The sequence below is a fragment of the Zingiber officinale genome, chromosome 3B (genome assembly GCF_018446385.1).
Source record: "Zingiber officinale cultivar Zhangliang chromosome 3B, Zo_v1.1, whole genome shotgun sequence".
Taxonomy (NCBI): Eukaryota; Viridiplantae; Streptophyta; class Magnoliopsida; order Zingiberales; family Zingiberaceae; genus Zingiber; species Zingiber officinale.
Genome location: NC_055991.1, coordinates 85,527,522 through 85,547,189, shown reverse-complemented (window position 1 = coordinate 85,547,189; position 19,668 = coordinate 85,527,522).

The window sequence follows — 19,668 nt, the reverse complement described above, 5'->3', positions numbered from 1 at the left end:
TGGCAAAGTTGGGGAGATGGGCCCCTGAGAGTACGTTTGATCGACATTAGTCGATCGGGAGATTAGGGGGAGTAGAGCCCCATAGGCATCCGATAGGGTTGGAGAGATGACCCTTGAGATCATGTTTGATCAGCATTAGCCAATCGGGAGATGAGGGAGAGCAGAGTCCCATAGGAACAAGGTTGGGGGAGCTGGGCTCCTGAGCCTGTTCGATCAACATTAGTCGATCAAGAGATGAGGAGTAGAGCCCCGTAGGTGTTTGGCAAAGTTAGAGAGCTAGGCCCTTGGGCTGCGCCGATTGGCCAAGGCCAGAGTGGGGAGATCTCATCGGGCAGGTTACTTGTCCTATCTTGGACTTTGATTGCCACCTACTCTGACCCACTGACTTTGATTGCCACCTACTTGCCCTATCTTGTCAAATCATAAGCATCCCCTTAAGTCTAATCGAAGGAGGCTCAGGACTAACTAACTAGACCCACCTAGCTTTAGTTTCCTAATCGGATCATATGCCCTGGTTGACATTATTCTTCTATGCTTACCGTCAAAGCTTATCCTTCTCGAAAAAGAGCATGTCAGCTACCATAAATGTATAGTAATGTATGGTGATATGCATGATGACATATCATGGTAATGATTCACTGGTCACATCCATCATAAATGCCCTTTCCTATCAGGCCGTCAAGTGGCTCGCCCATGCTTGATTTTCTAATTCTCGAAGAGACATATGACGTATGATGATTCAATCGATTTTTGGATTTTTGATCGGATGCCTACAATAATTAACCTGCCTTTTGTCCTTGAGATTGGGCGATTGTGCTTTAACCTTCCGAGTTTATAAACTTTATTGGTCTAGAGTTTTCAAGCCACACATTCTTCTTCGTCTCCAACACTCACTGTCTGTCATCGTGATTCCTTCCTTAGGTTTTCAATCTTCTTCTTCACCATTAAGTTCTCCCTAACTATGGGTGGCAATTTTCAAACCATGATCCTCGATGCTCCACTGCACATTCCTACCCTATGATTAGGGGCGTAGCCACCTTAAGGAGAGGGGGTGCGACCATATATATATATATATATATATCACTTTGAGTAGTTGATTCATCACCATTCAATGTCTAAAATTAAAATTGATCACATATTTGGAAAGTTCATGATCTAAGTTATCTATTGGTACCACTTCTATGAGGAAATATCACAATTTGAAAGGTTAAGTATTAAATTTTAAAAATAAAATATATAATAATAAATGGATAAACTAAATCATAGGGCACAAAGTAAGGAGGCTAAATTAAAATTGAATCGAGTTTGAACTAAATTCAACGAGTAAATATGGAGATAAGTATTATGTTGGTTCAAATTGGAATTGATTTGAAGTTGAGTTATGACCGAACCAAGTTTAATGTTTAAACGAGTTTGAACGATTTATAAAGAATTAGGATATTTTTGAAGAAACCTTTCATTTTTTTCTCTCCCTCTTCTCCCTATACATGTTACATCCTAACTGTACCGTATGTCACCCCTTTGCCCATTCCTCTCTTTTATTTTTTTTCCTCTTCTTCCTCGTTTGCTTCTTCTCCTTCTCTTCTTCAACGTTAGTAAACCTACAATTTTTTTCTCTCATCTTCTAAAGCACAAGAGCTTTTTTCTTCTCCTTTCTCTTCTCCAGCAAGCAAGAAATGTAACACCAGTTGCTGTCCTCTTCTAGCCACAAGATCAAGCAGCCATCAACCCCCCTATCTTCTTCCTCTTCTGGTATTTTTTAGGATTTTATTAGCACAGCAAAATAGTCATGTCTTATCTGTTAGGATCGATGATCGCGTCTAGAGAGGGGGGGTGTGAATAGCCGACCCCAAATTCTTTTGTTTCTTCCTACGATTAGGGTTAGCGCAGCGGAAATAACTAAATAGAAATGAAAAAGGAGAAGCAAACCTCAACACGAAGATGTAACGAGGTTCGGAGATGATACTCCTACTCCTCGGCGTGTCCGTAAGGTGGACGAAGTCTATCAATCCGTCGGTGGATGAGTCCCCGGAAAACCAGCTAATATAAACTCCTTATGGGTGGAGAAACCTCGCCACAAAAACTTACAACAGCAAGAAGGAGTACAAGTACAACAAGAAGCAAAATACAATACAACTGTAAAACCTTCGCTTACTTGCCTTCTCTTCGACTGGATGAAGCGGCAGCTTCAAGCGATGCCTACAACAGCAGGAACCAGCCGATGAAGCTCACACGAAGCTTCAAGCAGAAGTGAGCTCAGCAAAGCTCAAATCACAGTAGTGAAGAAGAAGCAGAAGCTTCGGAGAAGAAGAAGAATCAGCGAGCGAGTCCACTGTAGAAGCCCTCAGCCCTTTTATAGTCTGCATCTGCAACTGCACCTACAAAGCAGACAGCGAAGAAGACGGAGATACCCGTTGAATCTCAACGGATATATCTGGACCAATCAGATGAAGCTGATCGGTCGAGCACCGATCGGTCACGGAACCGATCGAGCTTCCTCTAATCGGTCGAGGCCGATCAGCATGCATGTCCTTCCTTTTCTCCCGAACTTCTTGCCTTCGATCGTTGTTTCCTGACCGAGCTGATCAGACAAACTCGAATGAGCAGGTTTGACGCTGATCGGTCACCGGACCGATCCAGGTTTCGATGTACTTTGGATCGATCCATCGATCGATCCGAGCTTGGTTTTGCCCAAACCAAGTCCCAAACCTTCCAAACCAACATCCGATCAACCTTGACCTGTTGGTACATCATGCTTAGCATCCGGGCACTCCCTTGACCTGCTAAGACTCCCCACCAAGTGTCCGGTCAATAATCCCTTTGACCCGCTTGGACTTTTCTCTTCGTGTCAAGTATCCGGTCACTCCCTTGACCTACTTGACCTTCTCAACACCAGATGTCCGATCACCCTTGATCCATCTGGATTTTCCCTTGCCCGGCTTCACTCACCAGGACTTTCACCTAGCTTCACTCACTAGGGTTTTCACCTGGCTTCACTCACCAGATTTCCAATCTGCCTGGCTTCACTCACGACTTTCCAGCTTCACTCACCGGGACTTTCCCACTGCCTGACTCACTCAGGGATTTCACCTAGCTTCACTCACTAGGGTTTTCTGCTTCACTCACTGGACTTTCCCTTTGGCTTCACTCACGGGACTTATCCGTCACTGGCTTCACTCACGGGACTTTCCACATCCGGTCCAGAGAACGAGCTACCGAGCCCTCTCTGACCACAGTTCGGAGAACGAGATACCGAGCCCTCTCCGACTTCCATCCGGTCCAGAGAACGAGCTCCCGAGCCCTCTCTGCCCACAGTCCGGAGAACGAGCTACCGAGCCCTCTCCGACTTCCCATGTGCCAAGCTTCCATACTTGGACTTCTCCGTGCCAAGTCTCCATACTTGGACTTTTCCCGTGCCAAACTCCCTACTTGGACTTTTCACCATGCCAAACTCCCTGCTTGGACTTTTCCCATGCCAAGCTCCCTGCTTGGACTTTTCCGAGTCAGGTCAACTCACCTCGGGTCAACCAAGTCAACCTTGACCACAGGTTGCACCCACAATCTCCCAAGCTTGTATCCTTGTAAAACATCAAGATACAACTTTTCTGTTCACGTCAAACATTGTCAAACATAACTCGTCAAACATCAAAACACAACTCGAGTCAAGTCAACTCGAGTCTGGTCAACCAGGTCAACCTTGACCTAAGGTTGCACCAACATTATCTTACCTTGCTCTCTTTGTGTTATTCTCGAGCTCACCAAAACTAGCCAAGGTTACTAATAAAGAAAGTAAAGTTCTCCTTTTTTTTTTACTTCTTCCTCTCTATTTTATCTTCTCTATTTTTCTTAAAAACAATGATCTTCCAAGAGTTGTAAGTTATTCCTTCCTCGATCGTTTCATGAATTTTTGAAAATTGCCCCTCCTAATCGAAAATCCTAGCTACGCTCCTGCCTATGATATACCTCCACCCTCTCTGATTTTAATGGCTAGGAGGTAGATCAGATTTGGCTCTCTTTCGAGCTTCCTTAGGATTACCACATTATTATTCCCAACACCCTTGATCGTTCTTATCTTCCTGCTCCCGGTTACATCACTTTCTTCAAAGACTAGTTCATGAGAGGTCTTTGCTTCCTTATTCCTAGTTTTTTCTCAAAAATATCCTAACATTTTTGTATTCTCCTTCAACAGTTAGCCCCCAATTCTATTCGACTGTTGTGTCAAGTTGTTATCCTCTTTCTATTATACTGCATCTCTGTGACTCATGTTTTTTTTATTATTCTAAAAAATCGGAGGTGGGGATTTTCATTTTCTAAGCTCGAATGAAGATAATTTTTTTTAGATAAGATACCCTCTGTTGGAATCCCAAGGTTGTTTTGGTATGATCAACAAGTTAAGTTAGGTCCTGTGGTATTTTGACCTTGTGTCTAAGTGTGCAGGAGCTTAGGAGCAGAGAGAGTTGAGCGAAAGACGCAGCCAGCGAGAAGAATGGTACGGGAGAGTGTGTCTGAGAGATGAGGCACTGTGGAAGAGTACATCGGCGGACGAGAAGGAAGCGTGCGGTGTTTCCGAGGGACGAGAAGCCGGAGCAAAAAATTGCTCGGGGAGCAAGAGATACAGCTAGCGAGAAGGTCGACATGGGGTGCGGCTAAGGGACGAAGAGCTATGGATGAGTACGCTGACGGACGAGAAATAAGCATGCAATGATTCTAAGGGATGAGAAGCCGGAGCGGAAGATTGCTCGGGGAGCAAGAGACGCAGCTAGCGAGAAGGTCGACACGGGGTGCGACTAAGGGACAAAGAGCTTCGGATGAGTACGCTGGCGGACGAGAAGGAAGCACGCAATGATTTTGAGGGACAAGAAGTCGGAGCAGAAGCCTACTTGAGAAGGCCGAAATTGGGTTCGGGTGAGCCTTATTTCGGTTGGCTGAAATCACCCAAGCGAGTCAGAGCGGAAGATCTAGACCGAGGCGAACGGAACCGGAGCAGAGGGCCTGGACCAGAACAAGTCAACTCTATTGACTTTCCTAGTTCGGGCGCCTGGAACTATTCCGAGTGCCCGAACCAATCTGGGGCGCCCGGACCTGGAGTTTATCAAGATCGCGGTCAAATGCGATCTATGCGAGAAGGGATAAAGTTTTATCCCCTCTCAGATGCCTAGAACCTTTCCAGGCGCCCCAACCAAGGCTATAAATATAGCCTTGGTCCAAGAAGCTGAATCAACTCAAGAAATTAGCATTTCCAACACTTTTACACGTTCTTTAGAGTTTAGCTTCTATTTTTCTGTGCGTCATTGCTGTAAGAGGTTTCTTCGCCTGAAGGAGATATTAGTGCGACACATTCCTTGAATTAACAACCTCCCCGATTGTAACTAAGTCAAATCCAGTGTCTCTTCTTTTATTATTCTTATGTTTATTTAATTTATGTAGGTGTTATTCTGAGAGTTCGAGAAGGGTAGTTTTTTTTACTATTGCAGGGCTATTCAATCTCCTTCTAGCCGGCCCAACGCGGACCAACAAGTGGTATCAGAGCAAGAACGCCTCAGGAGGACTAACCGCCAATTGAAGCAACGAGATGACCGGAACAAACATCTATCCACCAACGTTCGAGGGGGAGTTCACTTTTTGGAAGCGACGAATGCAGATTTATTTTAAAACTAATTTTAATATGTTATTAATAATGACGTATGGTTATGAAGCTCCAAAGGATACAAAAGGAGAAGAACTTGAGGAGCATCAATGGATTGACGAGCAGCGCGATGAATTCATGACAAACGGTAAGGCTGAATCCCGCCTTCTGAGTGTACTACCTACCCAAGATCTCGAAAGAGTTGGAAAATACAGAAGCATAAAAGAACTTTGGGAAAAGTTCTTGAAGCTCTATGAAGAACCATTTGATGAGCTGACTCCTCGATGGACACCGAGCCCTCATCAGAAGAATCCGAGACGGAGGAAATTGTCGGGACAACCCTAACAGCCGAATTCCATCCCGAGGACACAGAAAATTCATCCCAAATAAGCATCAATGAAGGGGGAGAGTCTTCGGAAGAAAGCAGCTCAATAGGGGGAACATCAAAAGTTGACAAGATAAGTCAGGTACGGTCTCCACCTCCTGACCAATTGCTTAATTCAGTTAAAATACTGTCGAAAGATTATTTTCGAGTTAAAAATTATATTATCGAAACATTTTTGCGAATTAGAAAATAAAAATAAAGCAAAGAATAGTGAGTTTAAAGAAACTCTAGCAACAAATTGTCGATTAAAGAATCTCAACAAACTAACAAGAGAAAATGACATGTTAAAGGAAACAAATACAATTTTATGCATGTTCAAAATTCCCTGCTTTAAATTTGAGAAATTATGACAAACTAAAATGGAAATTTAAACATCACTAACCTAAATTGTGAATTAGACTTAGCGCTTTCAGCAAGAAAATTAAACAGCTAATTTTCTTATGAGGTTTTGTCTAAGAAAGTAGTTGTTACTCCAATAACCAAGAAGGTCTAGTGCCTCGCCATTGTCTGGAAGCCAAAATATTGAAATGAAATGTTTAATTAATTTTTTTGATAAAGCATTAAAGTTAAAATTAAATAATACTTTAGAAAGTCTTTCAAATATTTGTTTGGAAATTAAAAAAAAAAAATTTTTGCTTAGAAAAATTTTCTTGCAAAAGTTTTCTGCTTAGAAAATTCTCAAAAATAATTTTGATTACAAAAATTTTGAAATTTTTCAAAATATTTTTCAGGCAAAATTGTCTAACTAAGATTTTTTTTAACTTAGAAATTTTCTTTGAGATTTTCCTTTACTTAGAAATGTTTTCTAAAAATCATTGAAATAATTTTCAAAATTTTCTAAGCTTTAACCCTTAGATTTTTTTTAACCCTATTTTTTATGTGATCAAAGAGGGAGAAGAAAAAGTAAAAGTCTAGGGGGAGGTAGAATAATTTTTTTCTATAAATCTTCTAGCTTTTTGCACTTTATTGCAATATTAGTTATTTCATTTTTATATCTATTTACCCTACCTTAACTTGAGTTGCTCATATCAAAAAGGAGAAGATTGTTGGAACCCCAAGGTTGTTTTGGTGTGATCAACAAGTTAAGTTACGTCCTGTGGTGTTTTAACCTTGTGTCTAAGTGTGCAGGAGCTTACGAGCACAGGGAGTCGAGCAGAAAATGCAGCTAGCAAGAAGGATGGCACAGGAGAGTGCGTCTGAGGGACGAGGCACTGCGTAAGAGTACACCAGTGGATGAGAAGGAAGCGTGTGGTGTTTCCGAGGGACGAGAAGCCGGAGCGGAAGATTGCTCGGGGAGCAAGAGACGCAGCTAGCGAGAAGGTCAGTACAGGGTGCGACCAAGGGATGAAGAGCTGCGGATGAGTATGCTAGCGGACGAGAAGGAAGCACGCGACGATTCCGAGGGACGAGAAGCCAGAGTGGAAGATTGCTCGGGGAGCAAGAGACGCAGCTAGCGAGAAGGTCGGCACGGGGTGCAACCAAGGGACGAAGAGCTGCGGATTAGTATGCTGGCGGACGAGAAGGAAGCACGCGATGATTCCGAGGGACGAGAAGCCGGAGTGGAAGCCTGCTTGAGAAGGTCGAAATTGGGTTCGGGTGAGCCTTATTTTGGTTGAAAGAAATCACCCAAGTGAGCCGGTGCGGAAGATCTGGACCGAGGGAACGAAACCGGAGCAGAGGACCCAGGCCAGAAAAAGTCAACTTTATTGACTTTCCTAGTCCGGGCGCTCGGAACCATTCCAGGCGCCCGGACCAGTCTAGGGCACCCGGAACCCTTCCGAGCGCCCAGGCCTGGAGTTTATCAAGATCACGGTCAAACGCCATCTATGTGAGAAGGGATAAAGTTTTATCCCCTTCCAAGTACCTGGAACCCTTCAAGCTGCCCCGACCAAGGCTATAAATATAGCCTTGGTCCAAGAAGCTGAATCAACTCAAGCAATTAGTATTTCCAACACTTGTACGTGTTCTTTAGAGTTTAGCTTCTATTTTTCTATGTGTCATTGTTGTATGAGTCTTCTCCACTTGAAGGAGATATTAATGCGACACATTTCTTGGATTAACAACCTCCCTGGTTATAACCAACTCAAATCCGGTGCCTCTTCTTTTATTATTCTTCTATTTATTTAATTTATGCAAGTGTTATTCTGAGAGTTCAAGAAGGGTAGTTTTCTTTTAATATTACAGGGCTATTCAACCCCCTTCTAGCCGTCCCAACGCGGACCAACATCCTCTCCTAATAAGGGATGAAAATCCTATTATTTTTTCGTCCGACTGGACTCACTTATATCCTGGCCAATCGACTGGCAAATGGAGTTACTTCAGTGTCGGAGCTAGGCAGCTATTGTTGGGAGCCCACTTTCTTCTAAGCGTCAGAAACACTAATTGACTCAAAGTTTAATATCAACAAACTACTTCAAGAGAGCATCCTTATATTTGAGCTGAGTCCTATCAAGGTCGAACTTCCCTTCAGCTTTGGTAAGGAACTTAGTTTTAATCTTTATATTATAGCTAACTGAGGTTCTTTCTCCTTTTTATAGCTAGGGCTATGTGGAAAGCCTCCGTAGCTGCCAACTTGAAGCTTGACGAGGCTGAGCTAAACCAGCGTGAAGAAGCTATGCTAGGGGAGCACGAGGATCTATCGGTCGTCTCTACCAATGAGGCTAATGTCAGTGAAGTGCCAACCAGTGGAGCAGGAGTAGTGAAGTAGCAGCAAGTACCAGGGAGTTGCTATTACCTCAGTCTTCCATAGTGCTCGTTCGGGTACCCTTGGAGTCCATGGAGTCGGATGAGCCCATTCAAATTCATTGCAAGAGGCATCGATCGGTGACCCCTTCTATTAAGACCTCTATCCCCCTGATGCGTCCTTCTTCCATTTGGGGGGGGGGGGGGGGGCCTTTGACACTGAGCCAGGAGGAGCAACAAGCAGGTTAACAGGGCCTAAAGCTAACCGAGCCCTCTAGCAACCAGCCTCCAGTCAAACTCCCTTTGCCCCCACAATCGACTAGGCCCATTCTCGCTCAACCACATTCCTTTCTCCCACCCCCTCTGACCGGTCCAATTCTTGGGGCCTCTTCCTTTGGACCCACTTCATCCCATGGGCAGGTGCCTCCACAAGAACAAAAATTAGTGTAACGTTCGGAGTACCATCCCAAAATGGGGTAATCATGCCCCCCTCCGATCCACCAGTACTCCAACACCTCATAAAGCTGAGAAGCAAACTCATCGGGCCTTGGGAGTATGGCATGGGGTGGCATCACAATCGGTCTACAAGCAACTTAGCAGACAAATTTGCCCAGGATGTGACTGGGGTAAGTGCTAATTTTAGTGGTACGCCCTTTTTTTTTTAGGGTGATCTTAATATTCTATATTTTCACTAGTTTTAGACTACATGGATGGTTATGTGTCACACTCTAATAGACCTAGATTGTGTGAACCATGACCTAAAGAAACAAGTGGTGGAACTAGAGTCCACTTAGGCTCCTCTCGATCAAGTCTTGGAGGAGCTAGCTAAGCTAAAAGAGGAACTTGTGACTCAAGCATTGTTGTTGTTAAAGGCCGAGAAGGTCATCCTTGAGGAGAAGGTTGTTACCTGGTTAGCCGCCCTTTAAAGGCTCTAAGCCAACTTGGAGATCTATGAATCCAGACTCAAATATGAGAGCACTAGGAAAGTGAGGGTCTTATCAGATTTGGACAAGAAGATTGTTGAGGCCAAGACCCTCTCCATTAAGCTAAAAGAGACCATTGCTGCTTATGTGGTAGAGATGGCTGGGAAGGAGGATGAGCTGGTGGTTAAGGAGGTACAAGTTCAAAAGCAGTAGAAAGCCTTAGAGGTCCAGGGGCCAAGCTGGAGGCTTTGAAGGTTGAATTGGCTAACTTTAAGGCCGAATAGACTGAGAGTACCGAGGAAGAAAGAATAGAGTACCTTCGCTCCTCAGAATTCAACGAGCTTTTAGGCAAGAGAATAATAAAGATGTTCTCCTATAGAGCAGATGAGGACATAAAGCAACTGTGCGAGGTCGGGTATCTGACAACTAAACTTCTTGAAAACTTCATCAGTCATCAAAAGATCTTCAATGACACCCCAAATGATGCCTTTCTTGACTTCGTTTAGCTTGCCCTTCTACTAACTTTTTTTGTTCTTATAAAATTTAACCTTGGATTGTTAATAGAAATTTTAGAAGATCTTGGCTTTCTACTTTTCCTTTCTAAGTTAAAGTTTCTAAGTATCAACCAAGGTACTGAGCAAGTGACTTGATGTCGAGCGAGCGATCGAGTGCTGAGCAAGCGATGAAGTGAGTGTCGAGTGGGCAGCAATTCTAATGGTCGGGGAGCATGAGGACCACACTTATGTTGGTGCGGGTAGCACTAACGGTCTAACCTAGGTTTTGATGAATGACAAATGGGTTAAGTTAGTTTTGTTGTTGTCTAACACTCTGATCGAGTGTGCAGGAGAAGTCCAGACAGGTCGACGGGCTGACCGGATGTCTGGCACGAAGCCCAGCTAGGTCGACGGGCTGATCGGATAGCTGGCGAAAAGTCCAAGCGGGTCGACGGGCTGACCGGACGCTTGGCGAGAAGTCCAGCTAGGTCGATGGGCTGACCGGATAGCTGGCGAGAAGTCCAGATGGGTCGAAGGGCTGACCGGACATCTGGCAGGTGAGTAAAGGTAAGTCACTGGAAGGGAGTGACTGCGAGGACCGTTCCCGGGAAGGGAACATTAGGCGTCAATCCGGCTTAGATCCATTTCGGATATCTAAGTCGAGATCATGACTAGATTCCGATCTCGGAAAGACGGAATCTAAGTCATACTTTTTCTGTTAATTCATACTTTATAAATTGTGCTAACAATCTGTGTTGCAGGGTATATTTTGCCTCGGACTAACCTTGTTTTGCAGGAGAAGGAATCTCTGGAAAAAGGTGGTCCGGGCGCCGGGAGGCAACTTTTATCCTCTGCGTCGCCTCACCACGTGGAGCATCCTGACTGGACTTTCCACGTCGCACCAGGGCGCCCGGAAGGGATCCAGGCGCCCGGAGCAGCATATAAAAGAAGCCCCAGGGGTGGAGCTTAAAACACAACTGAGAACTCTTCGACTGTTTGCCCTGCTGCTCTACGCTCCGACGACGCTAACAAAGCTCCGACAAAGTGCTCCTTCTTTTTTGGTTAATTTCCTTGTCGGTATCACTTTGTTTCATTAGCATTTCTTGTAATCATATTCGAATTGCTAGTGATTGCCCAACGAAAGTGGTCAAGGACCACGGGCCTTCGAGTAGGAGTCGTTACAGGCTCCGAACGAAGTAAAATCAACTGTGTTCATTTACTTTTCCGCTGCGTACTTTTACACTCGAGTTTTCGAATCGATATTCACCCCCCCTTTATCGAACGATCACGGTCCTACAAGTGGTATCAGAGCAGGTACCGCTCTGATTTGGTACAACCATCAATCAGACAGGGGGTGAAAAATTAATTTTTTTTCCGGTTTTCAGTTTTACGATTTTTTTTTCCCGTTGCAATTAAATCTAAATTGGTGCAACACCAATTAGATACTTCTATAATTTTTTTTTTCCGCACTACTAATCCAAGACCAAGTCTTGGGATTTTTGTTTTTCTTCTCTTTCTTCTGTGCGCAGGACTAAAATGTCTCAGACAGAAGGATTCAGCACAGTACGACCTCCACTCTTCAACGGAGACGATTTTCCGTACTGGAAGAAGCGCATGGAGGTCTACCTCAAAACAGACTTCGACCAGTGGATGAGCGTTACGAGACCCTATAAAATTCCAGCGGACAACTCCGGGAATATACTGGATCCTGAAGATTGGACAGCAGATTTGAAGAAAAAGGCGTCAACAGAAAATAAAGCGATCAACACTCTACAGTGCGGATTAACAAGAGAAGAACTGAACAGAGTCGGTCCACACAAAAACGCTAAAGAGCTGTGGGACAAATTGATCGAGCTGCACGAGGGAACGAGCGACGCCAAGGTAACAAAACGAGACCTGCTTTTGAATAAAATTCTTAATATAAAAATGCAGGAAGGTGAAACGGCGAATCAGCTCCACGCGAGGATCAAGGACATCCTCAACGGGCTTCATGCGATAGGCCACCAAATGGAAAACAGAGACTTAATAAGGTACGCATTAAATACTTTTCCACGTAATAGTTTGTGGGCATCAATCGTAGATGCCTACAAAATTTCTAAAAATCTTTCTAAGTTAAAATTAGATGAGCTTTTCTGTAAATTAGAATTACATGAACAAACTAATGCTGGAGCCGAGAAAGGTATAGCTTTATTTGCAGGTTCCTCCAAAGAAAAGAAAAGCAAGCCTGAATTTGAAGAAGATTCCGACCAAGACTCCGAAGACGAAGAACACCTGGTGAACTTGGTAAGAAAAATGTTCACCAGGAGAAAAAGGAACTTCAGCAAAAAGGACCTTCAAAAGATCAGTTCTCCCTCAAAACAAAGGAACGTGACTTGCTTCGGCTGCAATAAAAAGGGACACTACAAGAACGAATGCCCAAAACTGAAGTTCGACAAACCGAAGCCAACCAAAAAGAAGGCACTCAAAGCAACGTGGGATGACTCGGACGAATTGGAGGAAGAAGAGCAGAAACATCAGAGCCACCTCGCACTGATGGCCCACGAAGCTGAAACAGAAGACGAGTCGGAAGATGAAGACGGGTCTGAACCCGAAACAAGCCACGAGTCCGTACTCGTTTTCGAAGGCCCGAATGAGGTATATTTTAATTTAAACAAAAAAATTTTTAGAATTATTTCCTGTTTAAATAGTAAATTAATTAAAATATAAAATGAAAACAAATCACTTCTTGAGGAAAATCAAAACCTCAAGGAACAAATCAAAAATACAAATCCAACTCAAGATCTAACACTTGAGGAGGAGAATTTATCATTAAAAAATAATATTAACAATCTAAAAGAAATGCTAGAAAAATTTACAACAAGATCAAAAAATCTTGACTTAATCCTGAACAATCAAAAAGCATGTTATAATAAAATCGGACTTGGATACAAGTCGAACTCAAATAAAACTTTTAAATCATTAATAACTCAATACAAATCAACTAATCAAGCTTGGGTTCCAAAAGCGTGTCTGATCACGCAAATAGGACTTAATCAATATTATATACCTAAAGAAAAAATACATTATATAAAATCGAATAAACCAAACCAAAATCCAAAATACAAACCTAAATCAAATTCAAAATCTAAACACTTTAAAAATCAACAAAATTATCACCAAGTTAACCATAACTATAAAAGGAATCGACACAAACCTAAAACCAAAATTTAAATTAATGGCCAATAATTCAGGGGGAGGCTCCAGAATAGCTGGCACCTCCAAAATTAACTAACCCGGCAGGGTAATTAGGATTAGTTAAAAAGAGACCAAGTTTAACTTGAATCATGGTACTAGTGAAGTTTTTGGATGATAGTACGTTAGAGAAACTTGGGCATCGCATGTCTAGAAAGATATGGTTTCAATCTGGTGCATTTGGCCAAGTGGAACTGACCGAAGCTACCCTTAAATGAATCCTAACCAGTTAGGCCAAGATTTAGTACTAAGCTTCGTGGATAGGACTATTCGGAAAACCTCGAAAGGTTGGTTACTTCTAATGACGTCCATGTGACTCACCAAGCTTAGAAGTTTATCTGAAGATTGCCTATTTGTGGAGACCAAAGCTAAATCTGAATCTAACACAAGTTAAACCAAAACTCCATAATTAAAAATCCAATTTCATCTCACAAAATCATAGAATTCCCTGATTGATTAAAAATTATTTCAAAATTTTAATTTTAACTTAAAAATTATTTCAAAATTTTAACTTTAAAACTTAAAAATTATTTCAAAATTTTAATTTTAACTTAAAAATTATTTCAAAATTTTAACTTTAAAACTTAAAAATTATTTCAAAATTTTAATTTTAACTTAAAAATTATTTCAAAATTTTAATTTTAACTTAAAAATTATTTCAAAATTTTAACTTTAAAACTTAAAAATTATTTCAAAATTTTAATTTTAACTTAAAAATTATTTCAAAATTTTAACTTTAAAACTTAAAGATTATTTCAAAATTTTAATTGTAACTTAAAAATTATTTCAAAATTTTAACTTTAAAACTTAAAAATTATTTCAAAATTTTAATTTTAAAACTTAAAAATTATTTCAAAATTTTAATTTTAAACTTAAAAATTAATTTCAAAATTTTAATTTTAAACTTAAAAATTAATTTCAAAATTTTAATTTTTAAAATTAAAAATTAATTTCAAAATTTTAATTTTAAGCTTAAAAATTAATTTCAAAATTTTAATTTTAAACTTAAAAATTAATTTCAAAATTTTAATTTTAAACTTAAAAATTAATTTCAAAATTTTAATTTTTAAACTTAAAAATTAATTTCAAACTTAAAATTAATTTCAAAATCTTAGTTTTAAACTTAAAAATTAATTTCAAAATTTTAATTTTAAAACTTAACTTAAATAATGCCTGCTCAAAAATAAACTAACTTTAAATCCTACTTACTGTAGGAAACCAAGTGGATTTTGGACAGTGGTTGCTCCAAACATATGACTGGAGATCACACCAAGTTCACTCAACTCACTTACAAAAGCTTAGGAACAGTTGCCTTTGGAAACAACGGCAAACTCAAGGTAGTTGGTATAGGTAATATTGAATTAAAAATAGACTTTATAATTACAAATGTTTTACTTGTTGAAAATTTTAAATATAATCTTCTGAGTATAAGTCAATTATGTGATACCAGGTATAAGGTTAAATTTCTATCCTCAGAATGTTTAATCAAACATCTAGATAATCCTACCATAAGCTTAAAAGGTTTTAGAAAAGACAACATCTATGTCATTAACCTAACCACTTCTTCCATTAAGTGTTATTTAACACAAAAAGAAGAAACATGGTTATGGCATAGAAGAATGTCTCACACCAACTTTAGAAATATAAGCAAATTAAATGGACTAGTGAGAGGCTTACCAAAATTACCTAACATAGATTCAACCGTATGTAATGCTTGTCAACAAGGTAAACAAACTAAATCCACTCACAAACCAATGAATCAGCCACAAACCAACTCAATATTAGAACTTCTACACTTAGATCTTTTTGACTCCCATGGAGTCAAATCCATAAATGGAAACTTATACTGTTTAGTCATAATAGATGATTATTCTAGGTTTACTTGGGTAAAATTCTTAAAACATAAAGATGAAACTTTTGAAATCTTTACAAACTTTTGCAAACAAATTGAAAATGAAAAAGATCTTAAAATTAAAAGAATTAGGAGTGACAATGGGGGAGAATTTAAAAATCATAATTTTAACAAATTCTGTCTTGAAAATGGCTACCATCACGAATTTTCATGTCCTAAAACCCCCCAACAAAATGGAATTGTAGAAAGAAAAAATAGAACCTTACTAGAAGCCTCTAGAACTATGTTAAATGAATATAACCTACCTAAATATTTCTGGGCAGAAGCTGTTAGCACAGCCTGCTATGTGCAAAATAGAACAACATTAAATAAAAGATATAATAAAACCTTCTTTGAAATATTTTATAACAAACAACCTAACATAAAATATTTTAAAGTATTTGGGTGTCCATCCTTCATCCTAAATACTAGAGAACATTTAGGAAAATTTTCCTCTAAAATTGAAAATGGAATTTTTGTAGGATATTCCCTAAATAGTAGAGGCTATAGAATTTATAATAAGGTTACCTTAAAAATTGAAGAAACTACTAATGTAAAATTTGAAGAAACTAAACAAAACTTAGAACCTACACAACCACTTGAATTTGTTCCAGAAACCAACCAAACTCTAAGTCATAAAGAAGAGGAACAACATCAAGAGAGTCAACCCCCTAGAACAATAAGGGTTAACCCAAATCACCCAACTGATCAAATAATTGGTGACCCAGACTTGAGAGTACAAACCAGATCATCCTTTAGAAACCTAAGTCAAATTTCTCTAATTTCAAAAATTGAACCCAAAACTGTAGATGAATCCCTACTAGACCCAGACTGGATTATAGCTATGCAAGAAGAACTAGCCCAATTTGAACGTAATGAAGTTTGGGACCTAGTACCACCACCTAAGAATAAGAAAATAATAGAAACAAAATGGGTATTCAGAAACAAATTAAGTGAAACTGGGGAAATTACTAGAAATAAGGCTAGGCTAGTTGCCAAAGGGTTTAGTCAGGTTGAAGGACTTGACTATGATGAGACCTATGCCCCAGTAGCCAGATTAGAATCCATTAGAATGTTACTAAGTTATGCAGCCCATAAAGGATTTAAACTATACCAAATGGATGTTAAGTCTACCTTTCTTAATGGACCAATTAAAGAAGAAGTTTATGTAGGTCAGCCTCCTGGGTTTGAAAGTCTAGAACACCCTGATTACGTTTTTAAGTTAAAGAAAGCATTATATGGACTTAAACAAGCACCCAGGGCATGGTATGAAAGGCTAACATCTTACTTAACATCTAAAGGATTCAACCAAGGTCAAATTGACCCAACCTTGTTTGTTAAATCATTAAATACAGACATATTTATTGCACAAATATATGTAGATGATATAATATTTGGTTCAACAAATTCAGATTTTTTAGAAGAATTTATTAATCTAATGGAAAAAGAATTTGAAATGAGCTTAGTAGGAAAATTAACTTATTTCTTAGGATTACAAATCAAACAAACAAATGAAGGAAATTATATTTATCAACACAAATACACTAAAGAATTACTTAAAAAATTCGGAATGGAAAATACAAAAGAAATAAAAACACCTATGGCAGTAAACACAATCTTAGATAATGACCCAAATGGAAAACCAGTTGATTTAAAATATTATAGGAGTGCAATAGGTAGCCTACTGTACTTAACTGCAAGCCGACCTGATATTTTATTTGCAGTTAGTATGTGTGCTAGATACCAAACTTTAAGGAATCCCATTTGACACAAGTTAAAAGAATTTTTAGATATCTTAAAAGAACAACAAATGTAGGAATTTGGTATCCTAGGACCAATAATTTTGAACTAATAGAGTATTCTGACTCAGATTATGCTGGATGTAAATTAGACCGCAAAAGCACAAGTGGCGGATGCCAATTATTAGGTTCATCACTTGTTAGCTGGTTTAGTAGAAAGCAACATTGTGTTGCTCTATCTACAACTGAGTCAGAATACATAGCTATAGGCGAATGTGTTGCACAATTATTATGGATGATGCATACTCTAAAAGATTTCAACTTAAATATCACAAATGTAAAAGTATTAATTGACAATATAAGTTCAATTAACTTAACCAAGAACCCTGTGCATCATTCAAGAACCAAACATATTGAAATTAGACACCACTTTATCAGGGATCATGTTACTAAAGGTGATATTGAACTCAAATACATTGAGTCCAAATCAAATTTAGCTGACATTTTCACAAAACCACTCCCTGAAAGTGAATTTAGCAACTTACGTCGAAAATTAGGGATGTGCTTAATAGACTAGGAGTTTCAAATTTCAAAAACATTTTCAAAAATGGCTTTCTCAAATTATAGGTTGAAACATATTGTGTTTTTCAAAACTTTCCTCTTTTTAGATTTTCAAATAAAGTTTTAGCCTTAGACTAGTTCAAAATCCTTAGAAAACATGTACCCATAGGACTAGTCTTTGAGCATCTCACCAACACCTTAGGTTTACCTTGCTTGTGTTTGACAAACATAGAAAGGGATGAGATGCATAGGTCAACTGTCTGGACTTAAGATGCTTATTTCAGTGCATCAACATAAGTCTGGACGTTAAATACAAATCAGACATTAATCAGATTAAGTTCATCAGTCAAGTCAAACACTGGCTGCTTATAATCAACTTAATCTGACTAACCAAGTGAAAGCTACTATCTTCTGATAGTTAGTTAGTACCTAATTGGTTAGACAGCTGTTTAATTTTAAATGTCAAATTCAGGGGGAGAAATTAATTAAAATTTTGTATATTTGAAAAATACTTTTGTACATCTATTTTAAAACTAACTTATCTTTGAACACTAGTTTTCAAGAAGTTAAATTTAACTGAGTGTTTGAAAAATTGGAAGTTTAAAAATCCCACCTAATTTTTAAAACTTGATTTTAAAGTTGAAATTTGTTACAAATTTAAACTTATTCAGTTTTGTAACATATGCTTGAAAATTAAACTTTCCAAACTTAGTTTTTATCAAATTAGCTTAAACAAATTTATTTTGGCTAAAATTTTACTTACTTAAAACTAGATTCAACTTAGTGTTTGAAAATTAGATTTTACCTTTTGAAAAGTATATGTTACTTAAATTCTAAATTTGAAAAACCTGATTTGAAAAATTTTAAACGTTTGAAAAGATTATCAACTTTAAAATATTATCTTTTGAAAATTACTCTGCAATCTAAGTTTTTCATAACTTAAAGCAATTTTTTTTAATCTAGACTCCCCCAAGTCAACTTAACTATTTTTAACTTGGTTTTAAAAAATTGTACTTTTATCAGTTTTTTTTAGCTGTCTCTTAAATTTATAAATTTTTACAGTAACTCTACACTGTGCTTATTTACCATTGCCTATTTTTGATGAATGCCAAAGGGGGAGGGTTAGGTGGTTAAGTTAGCTAAACCAAATTGAAAACACCAAAACTAACTTTAAAAAACCATGTACCTGTTTTATTTATTTTTTTGCGTCTTTTCACTAACTTAACCAGGTTGTCATTCCATCAAAAAGGGGGAGATTATTGGTGCGGGTAGCACTAACGGTCTAACCTAGGATTTGATGAATGATAAATGGGTTAAGTTAGTTTTGTTATTGTCTAACACTCTGATCGAGTGTGCAGGAGAAGTCCAGACAGGTCGACGGGCTGACCGGATGTCTGGCACGAAGCCCAGCTAGGTCGACGGGCTGACCGGATAGCTGGCGAAAAGTCCAAGCAGGTCGACGGGCTGACCGGACGCTTGGCGAGAAGTCCAGCTAGGTCGATGGGCTGACCGGATAGCTGGCGAGAAGTCCAGATGGGTCGAAGGGCTGACCGGACGTCTGGCAGGTGAGTAAAGGTAAGTCACTGGAAGGGAGTGACTGCGAGGACGCGTTCCCGGGAAGGGAACATTAGGCGTCGATCCGGCTTAGATCCATTTCGGATATCTAAGTCAAGATCGTGACTAGATTCCGGTCTCGGAAAGACGGAATCTAAGTCATACTTTTTCTGTTAATTCATACTTTATAAATTGTGCTAACAATCTGTGTTGCGGGGTATATTTTACCTCGGACTAACCTTGTTTTGCAGGAGAAGGAATCTCTGGAAAAAGGTGGTCCGGGCGCCCGGAGGCAACTTTTATCCTCTGCGTCGCCTCACCACGTGGAGCATCCTGACTGGACTTGCCACGTTGCACCAGGGCGCCCGGAAGGGATCCAGGCGCCCGGAGCAGCATATAAAAGAAGCCCCAGGGGTGGAGCTTAAAACGCAACTGAGAACTCTTCGATTGTTTGCCCTGCTGCTCTACGCTCCGACGACGCTAACAAAGCTCCGACAAAGTGCTCCTTCTTTTTTGGTTAATTTCCTTGTCGGTATCACTTTGTTTCATTAGCATTTCTTGTACTCTTTTTTGTAATCATAT